A 17230-nucleotide genomic window follows, 5' to 3' on the forward strand; every position below is an offset into this window, starting at 1 on the left:
CCTTATAATAGCGTAAATGGAAATAATTGGTCAGACAAAATTTTGGAAAACTGAAAAATAAGAAACATAATAAAAATTACGGAAAATGGCAACATGCACAACGCATGGCATTTCCGTGTGACGCTCGTGTAATGGGTTAGTCACAAAGTCATATTAAGGTGGGTCCACGCAGAGCTTGGAGGAAATGAGATACACTGAGGCGGGTGAAAACATTAACAATTAGTTTAATGGAGTGCCTCAGTGGTGCCGGCTCCCACACCAGGTTGGGCGGAATCGTTCGGGTTGCAGGGGTGGTCAAACGGGAGGTTCCCTTTTGAACCCATTCCCATTTCACCCTTCCCGCTTGTTCCGTCCCGTTTCAACCCGGCGCAAAACGACCTTCCCGTTTCGCCCTTTCCCACTTGGCCCGTTCCCGTTTGAACCCGTTCCCATTTTAACCTTCCCGTTTGTTCCTTCCCATTTCAACCCGGGGCGAAAGAACCTTCCCGTTTCACATTTTCCCGTTTAGCCCCTTCCCGGAATAACGTACCCAGTTTATGAAACGTTATAAAAACATTTTCATATTGTTTTTCATTTATTTCCGTTTGTTCACAGCCGCTGTGATAGCATGCTCAGTACATCCAGAGTCCTCAATTGACTGCTTTTCAAACCTGGGCTTCACTTTTTGAATCTAGAGACGACGACATTTGGTTACAATTCGTCATACCAATTAACAAATCTTTTAAATTAACAAAGCCTAACAAACGAAGTAACAATTAACAAAATAATAAACAAATCTTTTAAATTAACAAACAAGTCTTTTAAACTAACAAACCAAAAAATGATAAAATAAAAAAGCCCAGAAAAGCGCCGCGGAAGCACAAATAAAAAATCGCAAAAACACCCTCACTTTGAAAGAAATCGTATTTGGCGGACTAACACATGTAATCGTTATAATAGCGCAAGTGTACATCAATGTCGAAAAGGAACAGATGAAAACTATAAAAGATAAAAAGATGTATAAAAATAAAGTAACCCTATGTATCTGGATACATATGCCACATCTGGCTATAAAAAATCGCAGTCATGAGAAGCGGCGAAAAATATAAACTTAGCTTTGCGTTTTATTGATTCTGTTTATTCCCGTCACTCTGGCGTACTCAGTTTGCATAGTAGGGCAAACCTTCAAAAACTTAAGCAGCGTAGGGTCGTCTCTAGCCTAAATTTTCTTTACTAGAGAAACTTAAAATTGTCGCGGGAATACTACCTCTAAGGGCCTTGCAGATGTTCAGCGAGAAGACATCATAGTAAGACTATTAGGCAGCCAACCAGCTGAACGGGAAGGTCGTTTCGGGAACTGGCGCACACGGGACGGGTCAAGCGGGAAGGGCGTTTCGGGAATGGGTTCAAACGGGAAGGGGTCAAACGGGAATGGGTTCTTTCGGGCTACACCCATTGATTGTGGCTTGCTTAGGATTTCTGCCTCAGTCTTAAGGCGAGCTGCAACCAGTTTTGTGAAGCCCATATCGCCACTTTGGATGCAGATAAGCCCGGACTGAGCACTTCTGCAGTGCAGCCTCAGAAGTGCTTCACCTCGTATACGTTCATATGCCTTTGTAGATATATGGGGCTGAGAACAACACAGCGACAAGTTGTTTCCTCGGACCATGTCGGCCTTACTTTCTTATTCAAGCAAGAATAATGCGGAAGACACGTTTTCAGCGGCCTTTTGCCGTATGTACGAAAGGTCCGCACTGAAGGAATCCTCTCTCAGCTGTTGCAGCGGTTTAGTCGCACAATTTGACTCATGAGGTCGCTTTCCTTCCTCTTCCACTTAACTTTTTCTGTAGTCAACAAGGTTGACGCCGATCTGCTGTCAACATAAACACCTCCATCATGCTTGTCTTCAAGGATCACCGCTCCAGGCTGTCCCGAATATCCATCTGGTAGCGTGTCCACGGGGGCGTCGTCAGGCAGGGTTTCTGTTGTGGCAGCACACGGAAGCGGGATAGAGCGAGATGTAACAGCTGACGAAGCGTCAGCGCACCCTGCGTCCCCAAAACGAGGCCTTTTATTCGAGCGCTCTTGATGTTCCGGCGAGCTCCGGTTCAGTGCTCTGGCTGCAGAAAATTGCATGCAGATGACAACGAACGTGAAAAAACGATGAGAATCAGAGCTCTTCGCCTTTCCCATTTCCTCTGTTCCCATTTGAACCCGTTCCCATTTGAACCTTCTCGTTTGTTCCCTGCCGCTTCAACCCGGTACAAAACGCCCTTCCCGTTTCGTATTTTCCCATTTAGCCCCTTCCCGGAATAACGCACCCAGTTTCGACTCAGGTGACTCGAACCGAGGCGTGCGATTTTTAAAATTAAAGTCGCGTCCGACTGTATTTTAACCTTATGTTTTGAGTTACGTTCGACGTAACCGAAAGTCATAAACTTGCGCCCGCCGTAACCTGAAAATTAAATTGAAGTTACGTCAAACGTATTTCACCGTAAAAAAACGTTACGGTTGGCGGAGCCAAAGTATGAAGACGCCCTATGAACCTGCAACCTTTTTGCAATGGTCCGTTTTACGATACGCGGCGCCAATTAAAAAACAACACGAAGGTTGCTGCGTTACGTCCGACCCGGTACAGCACACCTTCCGTCTGCTTCTGCGTTGGTCGAGCGCGGTCTGGAACGTGTTACTCGCATGCGTACGCCGCGGCAGCGGTGATGGTGCCAGTCCGCAAGGTGGCATAAACGAATGCACTTATATGCAACGCACACAAAAAAAGAAAGAGCGAGAATTAACAAAATAGAACCTTTCCGCGGTAGCAGTGCCAGTCTGTAGCGCCCGCAGCTCTTCTCAAGAATGAAGTTGGGGTTTTAACAAATGCAACTATTAATTTATTAGGGGTAGTACAGGTATACTGTTTTATTTGCAGGAAAAAGATATCGCGAAATATTATTACCAAATCTTAACTAACTACAGAAAAAACTTATTTTATCAAAGCGAGAAAGGGCCAAGCCATGGTGGTACGATCCATTTTAATGTGTACGTCGCTAACGGTCACTTTATATGCAAATGTCTGTAGAAGAATGGCCATTGAAGTCTAAAGCTGAAATTTTTCCTCGGAGGAAACGGTTCGCACATATTTTTCATCCAGGCGTTAAGAACACGTACCCCAAGCCGTTTTCTCTTGCGTGTACTTTTTACGGGTAATACATAAGCGGGCACGCAGTGCGTGGAAAATCAAAACCATACATTTAGGTAGTTATCCGTCTGTAATAGCATTTTAGCATATCGTTACCGTGTTTGCGTCACCGTTTACCGTGTTACCGGGAGCGGGAGTTTCCGTTTGCCGCTGAAAACGGCATGTATTAGGCAGTTTTAGCATATCGTTCCGTGGGTGCGTTACCGTTTACCGTGTTACCGGAAGCCTCTGGCAACGGTGAAGCCTGTGCCGGCAAGTTACCGTTCGCGGTAACTGTCGCGCTGTGCAGTCGACTCCCGCAAACACGGTAAACGGTAACGTAAACACGGTAACGCTATGCTAAAACTCTTTTATTTAGCACACCGTTTGCGGTTTGCGTATTTCGGCCGCCGCGGCGCAAGTAGCGACATCTGATGAATTAGTGTCAAAGCAAATCACGCATAATTTTTCTTGCTGATATCTATTTGCTTTCGTTTGAAGTAGCTGGAATATTTCACTTTTCGGGTGAAGCGTTCACAATAACTGTAGTTGCTTTGACAATATAGCCATCACCTGTAGAGCTTAAAAAGAAAACGTGTCGGAAGGACCCTTTAAACCTAGTAGAGTTAGAGTCAATAGGCAGTTTTAGCATATCGTTACCGTGTTTGCGTTACCGTTTACTGTGTTACCGGAAGCCGCTGGCGACGGTGAAGCCTGTGCCGGTAAGTTACCGTTCGCGGTAACTCTCGCGCTGCGCAGTCGACTCCCGCAAACATGGTAAACGGTAACGTAAACGCGGTAACGATATGCTAAAACTGCCTATTGACTCTAACTCTACACACTAAGAAAAAAAGGAGTTCCTGTGACCCTCTTTGGGGGGTATTTACTTGCCACAGATTTGACTCATCATCGACCCCCTTTCGCAGAGTCACGCTAGTCTTATTGAAAGGGGGTCACACGGACCCCGTCGCAGTAGTCACAGTAGAATATGGGTGACTACCTCCTTAGAGTCAGCACTGACTGCCACGAAAGAAAAAAGAGAGTTACGGGACCCCTGCCTGATGATCATCGCGACCCTGTAACAAGAGTTGTGAGGACGCCCCTTTTTAAAGAGTCCCGTGATGCTTATGGCGACAGAGTCGTGGAAGTGTATTGGTGACCTTCCCAGAGATGGTCAGTAATACTGCTGGTGGAATCATTGCAGTATACGTGCAAGTGCAATTTTAGCCCACATGCATGCAGCTTCATGAGCAGTTTCATACAAGTATAGCAAAGAAACCAAAAGTATTTGAAAATTATTTTATTAAAGACGAAAGTGATACACATTTGAATGAAAAGCCAGCTTAGGGTATCACAGCTGTTTTAAATTACAAAATAACCAGCAAATAGCCTAAAAATAGGTACACTAAGCATGTTTTACTGCTTGCTATGGCTTGTCACAACGCAGGTTTGCTAGACTAACAGGCATGATATTAAATCACAAAAACAAGTTTTGTGTTAACCAGCTTTGCCTACCTGCTGGTGCAAGGTTAAACTGGTGTGGAAATAAATTGCAATAATTTTTAAAGGCTCATTTCTTTGTTGCTGTTTTTCTAAGGCAGACTTCTTACACAAGTCCATGAAGTCAATCCAGAAATCTTCACAAGCCGTGCACAAGCGTTACAAGGTGTCCTCGGGTCCTGGCGTCTCGGACCAGGCCTTGTCTCGGACCTGCCAGAAATATCAATGAAAAGAAATTGAACGATAAGACAAAAGCAAAATGAAATTGTAGCCAGCACAGTAAAATCATCAACAACAGGCTAACTGCCCAGTGCCTGACAAAAAAGAGGGCGAGGAGCACACCTCTTGCTATTACATTTCCTTGCTTCGCCATTTGGCTTTTGTTATGAAATGTTTTGTATGAGGGAACATATGTATATATAATGTATGAAGTTACATATGGACACCCCAGAAATGCAAAGGCTTCAAAAATTACTGCATCCATAAAGAGGATCTGAAAGCTCCAGGGAGGGAGACTAAGAATTTATGAGTGCAAAAGGCTGCTACTCCCCCCTTTTGATGGTATGAAAATATCTATGTAAAGCGTAAAGGCAGCACGAGTAACAAAGCAGTAAGTGAACTGAGACACCTGCTGCGCAAAGGGCATGCTCCACACTGCAAAACACTGGAGGGGTACAAAGTCTAACTCAAACTGTTCAGTAAAAAGCATGAGGCAAGTTAGTACATAGTTCTTAAAAAGTCGAGTCCATAGCACATGACAAAGAAGATGATAGGACAAGCACTTGCTTGCAACTAAGTTTATTGAGTGCATCGTCTAAAATAACACCCTTTAATAGTGGGCCGCACAATGGTAACAAAGGAATCATAGCGAAGTTTCTAAATATTCAAGCTCATTGCAATACAGGTTCACTGTGCTCGTTTTTTATGTAATAAACATCTAAAAGCTCCAAAATCAGTGCTTTAGCTTCTTTGCAGAAGTCAAACTTGGCCCAAGAAAGGCTTGTACTTGCATGATTCGCAATGAGTGGGTACATGCAAAACGCCAAGGGACAAATTGGATACATCGACTTTCCAGATGGGAACGACACATCATAGATCCTCCCCATTCCCTGGGCAAAAAGCGCTGGGTGTGCTGCTCGTTGCGCTTTTATTTTGCTTTTAGGCTTGATAGCAGCAATTTGCCTGAACCTTCATCTACGCTTCACTGATTAACTTTGACGCTTTTTTAAAGTTATTCAATACGCTGACTATATTTTCTACTCTGCATGCAATGTCTGCACCCCGTTTCGTTTTTTCCTTCAACAGTTTTTAGCTTAAGTGAAAGCATGAAGCACTAAATAATGCTTACAGTTGTAGTTATCTAGATCACACTTATTACTGATGGAAAAGAAACCTAAGTTGTCAGTACAAAGGGCACCACTGCCTTGTTACGTGCCTCGGTTTCTTCATGTTTTTAGTGGCCAAAATAAAAAATTTTAAACCACTTGTCTATTTGAATTATTGTCAACGCGTTTAGTTTCCGTACCCTGATTTTTTAACTTCTCATATAATTAAATTTGGCACAAAACTTGTTCCAAAGTTTCTAATTCCCTGGATGGGCTTTTCTGCACGAGTTGTGAGCGATGCAGTAAAGCTGACACTACAGCCTTGATGGGACATGCCACAATAATTAGTTTCCCTATCCCAATTTATTGACTTTGGATGTCCAACTTTTTGTTCTCGAACTTCTCATGCACTAGAGGGGCTTCTCTGCACAAATTCAGAGTCATGCAGTAAAGCTGACACCAGCGTTGATTTCAACTATTTTGTTACCGCAGAAAATTGACCAGTTTTTAGGGCTCTAAGAAAACATTTCTTTTTGCTAAATGTGTTGGTTAGGCACATAGTGCAGTGGCAAAAATGCGGATGATTCAACGCCCTTGCTAGCACCAGTTGTGTAATGTTTGCATAAATAATGATCGCAAAAAAAAAAACCCAAATCAAAATTTTGTCACCGTAAAGAAAAATGAAAAAAAAAAAAAGAAGTTGTGTATAACAAACCACCAATTGTGGAAAAAATTTAGAATACGCATTTTGAAGGTTTACATCAAAAAATCCTGTCCAAGAAAAAATTCACTAGTGCAAATTAATTTGTCCCTGTGGTGCCCACGAGGTGCTTGCACGCATGGTGCCCGCGTCACGTGGTGAAGCCGAACATTCATTCCAAAATACACAATTTTGGATGGTTCTCTGAAATGGTTTGATATTATTAGGGGCCCAACTTAGTCCCCACGTGATGCAAAAACATCTTATTAAGGACTACAGCAAGCACCAGATTCACGGCAAGCAAGAGATGCCAAAAAATCCACTTGGAATTTAAAACCAATCTCAGTGGTGCATTTTTGTTGACATTCTGATCATCAATTATCTACCAGAACTAACTTCCACTTGCGGTTTATTGTCATCTTCTGACTCGCTATGGTAGCCCTGCTTGCAGAAATAACTTGCGATGCACTAGAATTGTGCCCAGCAAGCTTTCGCACGGCGAAAAGAGTGCTGCCTAACATTTTCAAAAAGGCACCATATCAAACCTTTTGGAGACTGCCAGATTAGACAGTCGCAGTAAGAAGCAACACTAGACCTCCAACAATAGCCTCGTACTAACAAAACTGGCCAGTGAACAGCTGGCAGTGTTCAAGGCTGATTGGAAATCTCTACTGGTCTCAGCTGATATCCGATGACTTGGTGTTATTTTTTGAGTTTCAGCTGGAGCTGTTATCGCAAAAGTAGGGCATGAGTGAAGCATGAGGGTGCTATGGCAAATTGGCTTGAAGTTGGGTAACTGCGTAGTAGCACGAAATATTAGGTTTGCAACACACAAACAGAATGAAAACTGCTCGATTCCCGGCCGCGGCGGCCGCTTTTCTGATGGAGGCGAAAAGCAAAAACGCCCGTGTGTACGAGATTTCGGCGCACGTTAAAGATCCCCAGGTGGTCAAAATTAATCCGGAGCCCTCCACTACGGCGCGCCTCATTGCCTGCGTTGCGTCGGCGCGTTAAACCCTACAATCAATCAATCAATCAATCAGAATGAAAACTGCTGGAAAGTGGCTGAAAATGCCAGGTCCACTTGATACACATGCGGGGAACCTTCAGAAATAAGCTTTCACAAAATAAAACGACCCTTTCTTCGAACCAAAGCTCAGTAGTGGAAAGCTGGTGTCATTTCCAGGTAATTATCATCTGTCACTGCCATCGGATTGCAAAACTGGCAAAATGATTTGGTATTTGGCTTGCTGGAAGACTTTTGGTCAAGAAAATTCCATGGTAATGCAGCATGACCACGAGTCGCATGCTTTTTTATCAAGCGCAGCAGCAACGCTCCCTTCTGAGAAAACATACACACCTCACCTTGCAAAAAACTGCCGAAAATCTCAAGGTTGCCTAAACGTGTAGTGTCTAGACTAACCACCGGGGTACATGAGAAACAACTACAACATCACAAAATCGGAAATATAAAGCACCGATCACCGATCATCAATGCTGTATATTCCTGATATCCATGTTGTCATTTCTCTTGCAACTAACGCATCCCACTGGTTAGTCTAGGCACTGCAGTTTTAGAATCAGTTCTAATTTTCCTGCTCTGGCTACACTGAAATTTCTGACGGTGTTTTTGAGGGTTGAGCAGCATGTATTGTTTCGATAGGTGCCATGGCTGCTGCGCTATACAAAAAAGGATGTCACTTGTGGTTACGCTGCATTACCACTAGATTTTTTGATCAAATGGCTCACAGAAGTCAAGTATCAAATGATGTCGTCAGCTTTGCAATCCGACTGCGTTTAAAGGTGAGAACTACCAGAAAATGACACCAGGTATGCACTAGTGAGCTTTGGTTTAGAGGACCGGTAGCTTTTTTTCAGTCAAAGTATTCGTGGATGTCTCCGCATGTCTGACAAGTGCACTTAGCATTTTCAGCCCTTTTCCTGTCATTTGTTTCATTTCTGCATTGCGCAATTTATATTTGGCACTACTAGACAGAGAACTTCAACCCGATTTGCCTTAACGCCTTCGTTGCCCACTACTTTTCCTCAAAAAAAGCATGCCGTTTGTGATTTCACTTCACCCATGCCTTACTTGTGCAATAAGAGTTCCAGTTGAAAGTCAATTGATAACCTCAAGTCATCGGACATCAGTTAAGGCAAGGAGAGAGAGCTTAAAATTAGCTTCAGTTTTGATTCTGTACGAGGATATTTTCGGAGGTCTAGAGTTGCTCCTCAGTAGAACTACATATTCTGACAGAGTCTGCCACAAGTTTGGTATTGTTTGTTTTCTAAAATGTTAGGTGGAGGTGCAATGCAGGAGGCTCATAGAGCTGAACGCCTTTTTCATTTGTCACACAACAGTTACTCGGGGATAGCTAGCTGGGCACTGTTCCAGTGCATCGCACCTCATTCCTGAGAGCAGGGTTAGAAAAGTGAGCCAGAAGATTATAACAACCAGCAAGTGAAAGCTTCAACAGGTGCATGATAGTAAACTGACAGTGAACGAGTTGTTTTCAGCCCCAAGCAGTTTTTGTCCTATCCCGAATTTTTACCTTACCATTAATGCGATGTCAACCATTGACAAGATGTTTTTACATCATGTGGGGACAAATTAGTGCCTCTAATAATGCCAAACCACCCGATTTTTTTCAGTAAACTATCCGAAATTGCATATTTTGAAACAGAGGTAGGGCTTCACTGCAGAACGAGGGCACCACACATGGTAACATGTTTTTCATATCTGACAAATTGTACTGGGCAACAAAACTTTTTTCCAAGATGTGTTTTCTATGTTTGGCAAAAATTATACTCCAAACTTTTTAAACTATTTGCGAACTGATATACACAACTTATCCATATTTGCAACGTTTGGCCAAAAACTGATTTTGTTAATTTGCGAATCTGCTCTTGTTGGAAAGGGCATCGAATAATCTGCATTTTGAGCTGATGCAGAATGTGCCTAATCAATATGTTTACACAAAAATGTTTTGTTAGACCCCAAAAATTGGTAGACTTTCTGCGATAAAAAGAAAGTTACCGCCCTGTCTGCGGCCCATATTCCGAAGTCTATTCTTAGCAGATATCAGCGTCAACGCCAGAAGTAGTGTACTTAGCGAGCATCGCAATGCATACGGCAGCTTCTGGATTTTCAGGCCGTCTCGAGCGTTTTGATGTTCGGGACAGGTTTTAGTAGTAGGAAGCATCGCTTCGTTCACAGAAAAAGAATTACCTTTAAACTGTAGCTTTAATCAGCTGTCATGAGACAAATTCAACCAAGCTATTTTTCTTAGAAAACTGTAACTAAAGACAACTGTTTTTCTAGTGGTTCATTTTATTCATGACTACATTGGCTGAAGTTGTTGAAATTGCAACTGTGTGAGAGCTTTTTATGAGTTGAATATGGGAGCTTTAACCTAATTGCTTGTAGTATTAGCATGACTAGGCCGATCTGGAAGACCATTTCGTGAGAAACGAGCGTTATCACTGCCAAAATAGCTTAAAAATACAAAACCCACCCACACATCAAGATATTCATTGATGCCAGGGTCCGTATGGGAAATTTAGGAGGTGTGTCACGGTGTCACAGTGGTGGCGTGGTTATCAGACCAGGTAGTTGTTTTGAAGGTTGGTAGCTAGTAGCTCACAATGCCTTTTTTGTCTGCTTCTTCGGTTTTTTTTTTGGAAGATTATTCGGAGCGAGATTATAGAGAAATCGATAGATGATTTTTGAAGACTGGGAACGATTCCAAGAAATTTAAGCAATTTCGCTGACACGACCGTTTTTCTAAAAATTCTAAAACCACACAAAGAAGCAACACTCATTTTTTCCAAAGCTCCTGCGAAGTGTTTTCATTAAAAGTAATTACTGCTGTACTTACCAGTGCTTCTCTGAAGGCTTCGACACCACTTTCATTCAGCAAAACAGGCCGCAGGACAGTGTATCCACCCCTCTTGCATCTAATGATAAAAAAAAATACATATCACTGACATGAAAATTAATAAGATGTGGGGGACCAACAAAAGAGTATAGAGGAGGCCATAAGGAAAAATATCCACAGGGCTCCAGCTTAACAAATGCAATGTGGTAATTGCTACGTTCCTCATATTTTCACGGTGTATTAACAATTGCTTTATTATCAGGGTCTCTACTTCCGCACTACTTTCATTTAGCAGTATTAGAAGTGGAACTGGATTACAAGTTTGTAAAAAACGCGGAATTGCTGTAAACACACAAATGACAACGTCAGCACTGTTTCTGCAGCAAGCAAGCAATAACACATGCAGTAAAGGGTCCATAAAGACTGAATACAGCTTTGTTTAGTTTGAAAGAACTAGCTTTTCAGTACTCACTCGGCTCCCTTCCAAGCCGGAAATACATTAGTCAGAAATCCGCAAGCAACACAGAATATTTTCAAATTTCTCACTGAGGCTTTGGCATGAGAGACGCAATATGGGCTAGCACTAAAAAATGTCGACAGACAAGAGTCCTCTGCCGGCCCTGCTACATTAGAGTGGCGCTTCTCCACCACGTCCTCTTAGGTGTTTTCCTAGCATTTTCTGGGCATGTGTTCGCTTATAAACTTCACTTCACATCAGACTACTGCTGCCCTGGTCAATGAAGGGAGGAAAACTGCTTCTTCCTGTGTTGTGGCCCACAAAAATGATGAAACAAATCAGATGTGAAATATGCATAGCAAGTGTTGCCGCAAGTGAAGACAGAAGCCGCACCGCACATAGTGAACTCCGTCTGAAACAACTTCTATCTAGCCTGATAATTTTACTTGGATTTTGTTACGACCCTGGTCAATGAGGGGAGGAAAACTGCTTCTTCCTGTGTTGGGGCCCACAAAAATGATGAAACATATCAGATGTGCAATATGCATAGCAAGAGTTGCCGCAAGTGAAGACAGAAGCCGCACCGCACATAGTGAACTCCGTCTGAAACAACTTCTATCTAGCCTGATAATTTTACTTAGATTTTGTTTCGACGGTAGGCCATATTTGGCCCCTCGCACCAATTTGAGCCCTCCGGGAAGGTGTTGTTGCACTGTTCCCTGCAAGTTTCCATTCTTCTATTGCTCCCTTTGTCAATTTCTGCTCTTAAGGCTGACCAGCCCTCCTTTTCTTCTGTCCCCTATTTTACCCTTTCCCAGTCTCCTTTGCCTTTGTGCTAACGAGAATAACTGGTTTGCATGTTTTCATTTATGTTGGTTACATTGCTCACAAAACCGGAGGGTGGAAAAAAAACTTTTCCGAACTAGTGTTTGCCGTGCTCGGCATTATTTTAGTGTAATATTGCCTTGAGTAAGCTTTGTCCACTGATCAAATCTGTCTGAATATTCAAATCCTCGTTAGGGTTTCTACAGCTGTTGTATGAAGGTTTCGACGTATTCATAGTATTTCAGGATTCCTTCACCTGCTTTTCTCAACGGAATTGGCGGTGGCCAATTTTTGGGCCAGAACGTTTCGCGTGGAATGACCCATTAGTATTATGAAGCTTTGGTTTTTTTATGTGAAGCCTTTGGTGCGTAAACGAAAAGCACAAAACTGACACAACCTCTCTGGGAATAAAAAAGAAGTGACACCAAGGTTCAATTTTTAACAATTTTCACAGCATTTTAACATCCAAAGATGCCTTCGTGCAATAACAGTAGCCAACCGTGATTTGGAATTAATTTGAAATCAACAATATTTGTGCGATCTCTAGGAGGGTTATGAGCTGAACTGAAAGAACTAAGATAGAGACAAGTGTAATACAAACCTCCAAAAAGGCAAAGTACCCCGTGAGCATGGACATCCACAGGACTTGAGGATTAAGAGCAGCCATACCTGATAGAGCCAAAGCTGAAGGCAAAAAGTAAGGGCAGGAGCAGTTGCAACAAATGACAATTTTACACAGACGTCAACCGCACAAGAATTCGAAGTCTCAAGGGCCAGTCCAAAGCAGGCACAAGCAAATTTTATATCCCCTGAAACCTACTACAAACCCGCATAACCTCACACAGCCATGTCGATGAAAATCTGCAGCCCTGCAAGATTTTACCTGCTGTTATGACATGTTTCAAATGCTGGGTCTTTCCATGCCAAACAGCCAAGTGTAGTGCTTGACACTCTAACCTTTCGGGAAAAATTAATTGTTGATGCAAAGATTCTCTTGGCCTTGCAGGAGCGTGACACGTTCACACGGAACTCAGGAGAAAGGGAACAGAATGAGTTACAATGGCGAACGGTGAAAGGGAAACTTAGCACCAAACAAGGACACAAGGGTCAACGTGCAGCCCCCGAAATCCAGCTCAAGCGAAGAGAAAAACGGAAATGCTCTCACCAACACGAGAAGCCCCATTCAGCGATGTGTGCCCCGGGTCATCGTTGGTCCAGGTTGCAGCAGAGCATTGGCCCCCGAATGCATGTACTGCTCGGACAAAGCAGCACAGGCAGGTGTGGTGATCCATCCTGGGCCGTGGCCACCAACCGCGGCCAGGTGTAGAACCGAGCCCGGTTGTCTGCAAGCCAACTCGCTCGTCTGGAACCTCTGGTACACAGAATCCGCAGGCCCATCTCCAGTCCTGGTTAGCTCACCAGCTTCAGAGTCCTCTGGTTCCGCGATCGGCCTCCACCCGAACCTTGTTCCTTGCTTGAGCACCTCCTCCTTAATTAATGTGGACAAGCTGATGTGTTTATGGCTCTGTAATACAGTACATACAAAATATAACGAGAGGGAAGATGAAGACTTGGTTGCTGGCTAGTTGAAAGACTGCGCAAAAGATGAGGGTGACAGGAAGAGCGCTGAAGCATGTCTACTTGTGCAACACTGGTCTGCATGCTGGAGTAATGCCCAAGTGACAACATGTCTGGCAGACAATAATGATGCAAACAGGTGACTCACTAAATATCGAAAGTACACTCTGAGTGTGTGATCAGGACATGTAATATTTTGCACAGCTTTATGTCGGGCTAATTGGTGTAAGCTTTTGAAGGAAAGTTGCTCTTGTTACGATCACAGAGACGGGCACAAAAAAAACGTCCGCTTTCACGAGAAGATGGCGCCGTCTACTCGTGAAATTGTACGTAGTTTTCTTGTGTCCGTCTATGTGATCATAAAAAGCACAACCTACCTTCAAAAGAATATTTAGCATGCTCCAGGCTTCTTTTGATGCCTATATTAAAGGATTCATTTTGCATTGGGGCCTATTTTCTTTACCTGCAAATATCGCGCGAACGCGACAATACATGCCAATTTGCCATTCATAATAGCTTTTCCCCATAAAAAGGACACTAAACGGTCCCAACAAGTTTGCCTATACGGGCAGACCAGTGTTAAAAAATGACGCTGCACCAAAGGGTTCAAAACGATTTACACCCCCCATGTACTGTTTTTTTTTGTAGTTCGGTTTCTATTTCACGAAACGTCAAAGAAGAAAACTACAGAATAAAAAGGGAACACTTGACACACTTTTGAATAGCCTGCCATTGCAAACTAGCGCCGTGTATTACAGAATTGTACCACTCCGCCCAACAGTCAAATGGTTTTCTGCAACCGACGGTGCAAAAAGCAGCCATTAGACAGCGAACACAACAGTAGCGCTAGAGACAAGCTTGACGTGGGCTAATGGACGAGGGCAAAAGGAGGGTGTGCTGAAGAATACGGACGGCATGAACAAGTTAGAACAGGCGCCTCGTAGGCGCTGTAAAATACCCCTCCTCCCCACACACACCCCCCGAGACTTAATTCCCTGCGAGGCCACATGTCCGCCTTTCACCTCCAATTTCCACGTATATGAATTCTGTGCCCCTGTGAACTCTACGTGAACTCAAAGACGGGCTTCGTCATTAGCTCGTGAAGCTTGGCAACGTCAGGCGTTGTGGAAATGTCGTACTCGCTCGCTGGCGCGCGGCCCGAACTCTCTCTCCGTGTCCTGCATTTGCATACTATTTTCTCCCCCTTGCACATTGCAAATTCTCATCTGTTCAACTACATTTCCTGCGTCCTCACCTCTTGCCAACTTTTTTTTCCCGACAACGCCCCCAGCACACGGTCAACGCGTACGCTGTAGGGGCGCGTTGGCGAGCGAGTACGGCCACAGAACAGGGAGTACGGCAGTTTCACGACGCATATCGCGGCCCGCAGACCGCGAGCAGCCGCGAGGAAGGACGGTCGCGGCGGCGGCAGCTGGTCTCGCGATCGGGATAGCTTAGAACAGTCTCAAATAGGGAGGAGGGGGCGAAGGAGAGATTTCACAATGCTTACGAGGCGCCAGGCAGCAAGCAAACAAGCACAGCATATGCAACTTTTTCGGCATGTGTCCGGAAAGCTAACCGAGACAACTATTTCACTTGGTATTATTAGCAGGGGCAGTACTCACGTGAAAAAACACGATGACACAGCCTTTGTTCCGGCTTCGCATTCAACCGTAGCACGCCGTCGACTTGCCGAACTGAAGAACTCTAGTAGACGATTTCAGGCGGTGCGCAATGAATTCCGCACAGCAAATTTCATACCGGTGTCACGCCGTTTCCATCCCGCAGCGGTTTTGATACGCGAATTCGACAAAAATGCATCAACTCGCCCCGCTGCCTTCGCGCCACATTCTAGTTCACTCTAGCAACTCTAGCGCCACTCACTGGCTTACTCTACTTGGCTCGCAGTGGATTCTATTGATTCGCGTTGTCTAAAATATTTGCATTTGTATTCTTGTTATTGAGTTTTAAAGCAAACGCTAGACAAAAGAAATCTGGTTCTGGCAGGAACTTTTTATAAATGTACGTTTTACGTAATGTACAGAAGTTTTTATAAAACAAACGCAAATCAGTCACGTGACTACTTGGCGGCTTTTTTAAACGCACTAAAAGATGCGACGCTCGCACACAGGTTCAAATATATAATAAGTATGGGCAACATGCATTAATCATTTAAATAAAAAGATTGTCGCAATATGAAGTAGTTTTTATTGAATAAAAGCAACTACAAGTAAGGATTTGAATGACTAACACTTGAATTCTGCTTTTTGGTCAGGCAGCTTGGTGTAAGTTTACACGACATCTGAACAGAGCTCTGTACGCGCGCAAGTGCGATGCCTTACATCGATGTGTACTTAATGTACAAAATTACTAGTGGCACATGAAGCAGTGAACATACTGCTTAATTGGTAAAACGCGAATGAGAATAACATCTGCAGTAAAGTAGGCTTTGTTGCACGACAACGAACGAAGCTTTGCAAGAAAGCAGGCACGCAACATCGTGCATAGAGAGGCTGAATTGTAGAGCGGCAGAATTGTGGCGCAAAAGCTAGTTACGAACACGCCACACGTCCTGATATTCTCCCGCCTATTTTGTAGGGTTCCTGAGAAGGCCATTTAGTTGCGTAGCAATATATATTACGAAGCATAGTTTTATTCGTGTTCTTATTCGCAGAGCGTTATCCGGTGCACAGTTGGCAATGTTTTTAACGTAAAAAATAGACAACCCATTTAAATCATATACAGAAGCAATGTCAATCATATTTTATTTCATCAACATTGAACAGCATTGCAGTAAAGACTTTAATTCGTATATATTAAGTATATTGTGTTATTGTTACATGTGGTTTCTATGCAATGTTAAAATATTTGCTAGTCTTTGCGCACTTTAGCATTTTCATTCGCCCATAGTTACCGACAATTGTAAGAACAAAATAATTTGGCTACCACAGGTATGGTATGTATTGTAGATGATTGCTTTCTGATACGACATATTCAAAAAAATTGTTAAAGTGAACCTCTCTATGCCCACTCATGGCGCTTTTACGCCTGTACGCACTGCAGGAAAGCCAGCTTTATCAAATGGGAGGGCTTATGGTGGTGATGATGATGATAAACTCAGCGCAGGAAAGCCAACTTTAAACAATGGGAGGGCAAATTGTGGTGTCGTTGATAAAACGCGAAGTAGGAAAGCCAACTTTACAAATTTGGAGGGCACATATTGAAAAAGAATAATAAGAAGACGAAGAGGAGCAGGATGAAAAACGCGAAGCTTTCTCCCATACAAATGAAAAGTCCACACTCCTATCCGCCAAAGTCCAAATCAATGACAACACTGAGCTAACCGAAGCAGCATATTCAGATGACTCAATTACACACTAAAAATCATAATCACCACATTAGCTTAGCTCAGCACTTTGCATTGTGGACTTTGCGTTTGTATCGTAGAAAGCATGGCGTTTCAACCTTGTGTGTTCCATAAACAGCGTTAGATTTTTTATGCTTTACAGTCCTAGAAAATCAAATTTTGTACCGTTTGCGCAGAAGCGGACAAAGTCACGGGACACACACCTGTGTGCCCTTACTTTTCATGTTTTTGTATCTGCGCCACTAAATCTTGCAATACGGTAGCAACAAACCTAAGTATCACTGTGGAAATTCAATCAGTCAATAAATATATGCTAAAAATGCTGTTGACCCGTGACTCCCATTGCAAAGTGCAAGAGTCCCGTGACCCCTCCCTGTTTTAAAGAGGGTCGTGGAGCGTAAAAGAGAGTCTTAGTAGAGTCTAAGGGAGTCATTGCAGCGACG

At 43.4% G+C, this 17230-nt stretch overlaps 1 long non-coding RNA gene across 2 annotated transcripts; it reads right to left on the bottom strand.

Moving 5' to 3' along the window:
• Nucleotides 1-4482: 4482 nt before the first annotated feature.
• LOC144169546 (uncharacterized) lies at nt 4483-15245 on the bottom strand. 2 transcript variants are annotated; one of them, XR_013322464.1, is made up of 5 exons: nt 15046-15245; nt 13008-13331; nt 12444-12511; nt 10561-10639; nt 4483-4867 (listed from the first exon to the last, which is right to left on the bottom strand). It is a non-coding gene; the product is annotated as an uncharacterized LOC144169546 (long non-coding RNA). The 2 variants fall into 2 exon arrangements; XR_013322465.1 differs by having other exon boundaries at nt 13008-13367.
• Nucleotides 15246-17230: the final 1985 nt, after the last annotated feature.

This window comes from Haemaphysalis longicornis, unplaced genomic scaffold (assembly GCF_048455015.1).
Source record: "Haemaphysalis longicornis isolate Haplotype H1 unplaced genomic scaffold, Haemaphysalis longicornis Haplotype H1 scaffold_2, whole genome shotgun sequence".
NCBI classification, from domain to species: domain Eukaryota; kingdom Metazoa; phylum Arthropoda; class Arachnida; order Ixodida; family Ixodidae; genus Haemaphysalis; species Haemaphysalis longicornis.